The sequence below is a fragment of the Perkinsus marinus genome (genome assembly GCF_000006405.1).
Source record: "Perkinsus marinus ATCC 50983 genomic scaffold scf_1104296958712, whole genome shotgun sequence".
In the NCBI taxonomy this organism is placed as follows: domain Eukaryota; phylum Perkinsozoa; order Perkinsida; family Perkinsidae; genus Perkinsus; species Perkinsus marinus.
The window spans coordinates 485,698-489,259 of record NW_003206658.1 but is presented as its reverse complement, the minus strand read 5'-3'; positions in this window follow the sequence as shown (position 1 = coordinate 489,259).

The following is a 3,562-nucleotide window of genomic DNA, read 5'->3' as shown; positions in this document are numbered from 1 at the left end:
AATCTTTAAATATTCAACAACAATAACAACAACGTTACTCCAACTCCACTTCCCCTCCCATCGCAGAACCCACCATATCCAATTCTACGAATCTGCTGCCATAACTGCCAGTACTATTCTCACCCCCAACAACTTCACTTCCACCTTACTCTATTATTCGAAAATCTTCGCTGTGCGGCGTTGCATCCGTATTGACCTCTCGCGGCATCCAAAACCTCTTCAGCGAGTTCATCCGAAAGATACCACCCCGTCTTCGCAGCTTCGTTTTCCGCCATCCACGAGGAAAAATTACATAATCGATCACGTGATCGATTTCACCCCGCACTAAACTCAAGCATGTTTATCCTCTCTAGGTATCTTTCGAAACGGCGGACAATCGTAATTTATAGCAACGAATGACGACAAGCTACTTTTCTTACTCTACATAGACAAGTCATTCTACAACAACAACAACAACAACAACAACAACAACAACAACAACAACGGCGATCTGATCTTCAGTGTTTTGATAATTTCGTGGCGAATTTGAATAACTTAACCGTACAGTTCAATTGAGTTACAATGCGGTGTAATTTACGTAAAAGTTGGTATACGAAAACTTCAACCTTTTTTGCACGCATGTACATAACCATCATCATCATCATCATCGTCACAAGATATACTTCAGAGCCTCCATTTGCGCCCTATTGAGATTTTCCGGAAATTCGACCTCAAAACAAACGATTAAATTTCCGAATTTTCCGGGCTCCTTCGAAATCGGCATCCCCGCATTTGACACAATCTCGCGACTCCCAGGCTTGATCATATGGTCCACCTTCAACTTGAGGCGTTAAAAAGTCCCCAATACGGAATAATTACCCATCTATAATCGTTACCTTCTAGTGGAACCTGCTAATGTAGGGACGTCGATCTCGAAACCAGTGAGAGCTTCCTTTAGCGTCACTTTCTTCTTGTAAGTCAAATCAGAACTAAAATATTTGCGGAGCGAGCGAAGCGAGCGGAGCGTATTCTCTCACTTTACTAACACTTTGTGCGTGCGTGCGTGCGTGCGTGCGAACAAATTATCCAGCTCGATCTAGAGAGGATATGATTACATGCTATACACCATTCGATAGCTCTCGCTCTGGGGATACTAGGAAAAATACGAAATTAGGGTTCCGCCCGGACCATGTAGATTTCCGTGCAAAAAACATATTTTTGCAGAAAAACGCCAGGCATGGGAATCGAACCCGGATGCCGAGCTCCGCCCCTTCGTCACGAAGGCCTAGTATGAAAATTCCAAGGAAAATATGAGAAAAATTTTTATGGCTTTCTAAATATGTGTATTCCAACTCTCAGTGCGAGGTGGAAATATGCACATGGTCAACTACAAGTGTTAGTAACAATATGAAAATCGCGGGAGGAAATTTCGACACATTTATTCTCGTGAATCATCTCGAAATTGCGGGTGAATTCCTATCATTAAAAAGGAAATCCCCCAGCAGTAAAACAGACATATTCCTCCAACTGCGAACAAAAACATCAAAAATATATTATTCGTTCCTCAACACTTCTTCCCGAAGTGGTCGACCCGGTAGAGGCGCTCATAGAGGATGAGATCCAGCGAGGGTTTATACGGGAGCTAAGCCCTGGGGAGGCCACCGAAGACGGGAGAGACTGCGTTCGACGAGCGGCCATTCCGAAAGGAGAGACCTTCGCAGATGGCGTGAGGATAATCGAGGACTATCGACGCAACAACGTCAAGAAAAAGGCCAACATACCCAATAGCACTCATTGGCCAAACATTAGGAGTTTACGAAGGAAGCTGGCAGCCGTCTCAGACAAGTGGTCTTCTGAAGAATTCAAAGACCGGAAGGTTGATCTGCGAGGCGCGTATAGAGCGGTTGGAGTGCATCCAGTCGAGCGGAAGTATCTAAGCTTCGTACCCACAAAACTGGAAGCACCCAATTCTTCGAGAATATTTCTATTACTGGATTCTTCAACTGGAATTTCACCCGTGATATGAAGAACGCTAGTGAAGAATATATTTCATGACTAGTACATATCGCGAATATCGCGTTTTTCACGGGGTATGACGCCACTTCACGAAGAACGGGCGAAACTCCACTGCTTTCAGCATTTACTATAATCAGAAGGATAGTTCAGCAGTCCTAACCTGTTTTCAGAACTCGTTCTCGAACTGCATTCATCGGAAAGAGTTGATATATATCGCAATTTGAGATTTTCAAGTCCAGTTCCCACTGGAACTGGAGAGGAGGAGCGATCATTACGGATGCTAAAGTACCCAAAGTCGTTCGCAAGTACATGAAAACATCCTATGACATCTGCCTATTCGGGGCGTCAGACCTTCTTCCTATGTGCTGTGATCGTTTTGTCTGTGTGAGACTCGAAAATAATATTCCGGAAGGTTTCAATGCTGCCATGATGGCAGTGCCATCCGTACGGGCAGCTTAGAAGACGGCCGCATCGACAGCGGAGGAGAATTATTTGACCTATTGCTCACAATGTCTAGCTCCTACAAACGCCTTCTTCAGCAAGACTTGCCACATGGGTCCTCAGCCCACATCCTTTGCCAATGCCAATAATTGTGACGTTGGCCTTGCTCGCTGTGTGACTCCTGGGCAGCATTATTACGTCACGAGCTCATCCCGTCCGTGACGGACGGTCCGTCGAGAACTCTTGATGCAGCGACGGTAGTTTCTTGAGGATGTAGAGGTAAGAGAAGCGTTGAGGACTGGTTGCGACAAGTCTGTTCAATCTACGAAGTCAAGTTTATCCGTACGCTGTGGAATTCGCCCGGTATGTGGACAATGTCCACTGGACAACACGTTGACGAGAATATCGGTACTGTGGACATAGAAATCGGTACTGGATCTCGGCAGTGAATGAGGTCCTACCCATATACAGTCAGTCTAGTTCTGTTATCACGCTCAACGTGATCCTAATGCTCAACTTGGGCACTACTCCTAGTACTACTGGCAGAACCCAACCTTCCTCCTGGCAAGGCTGGAATTGCCATATCCTGGGTCTGCTCCGAGCAATATATTGATACTATCGCCAAGACGGTGACTGAAGATGATGCTCCGAGCCTAGATAGTCCAGTAGCGGAATCCAGAACGTGATTCCCGAAGGATTCAAGCATCGAATTCGCTGCGAGTCGAGCCTACTGTAAATGTTTTGCAGCTCCGGTTGGAAGGCCACGGGGTCACTAGGTGATTTAGGTCTAAATCATTTCTAGTGACGGTAGATAGTATTATCTAGCATTGCGGTTCACATTATGCGAGGCTAACGGCTAGATAGTCTATTAGAATGGCAACTCACTGGTAGTGAGTCACTGTCTAAGTTGGTAACTTGAACTTCAAAAAATGCGGGTCTCGCATTCTTTGCGCAAGCGGAGGAAAATTTACTTAGGGAATTCCTCGGTCAGAAGCTACCCATTGGGTAGTACCCGATAGCTAGAAACCCAATAGCGGAAAGAAGAAAAGCACGGCGTTGAGCGAGTATCGGCATTACCAATGCACCTCCCACATCTTGCATATTGTTGTGTAACACAACTTGTGTT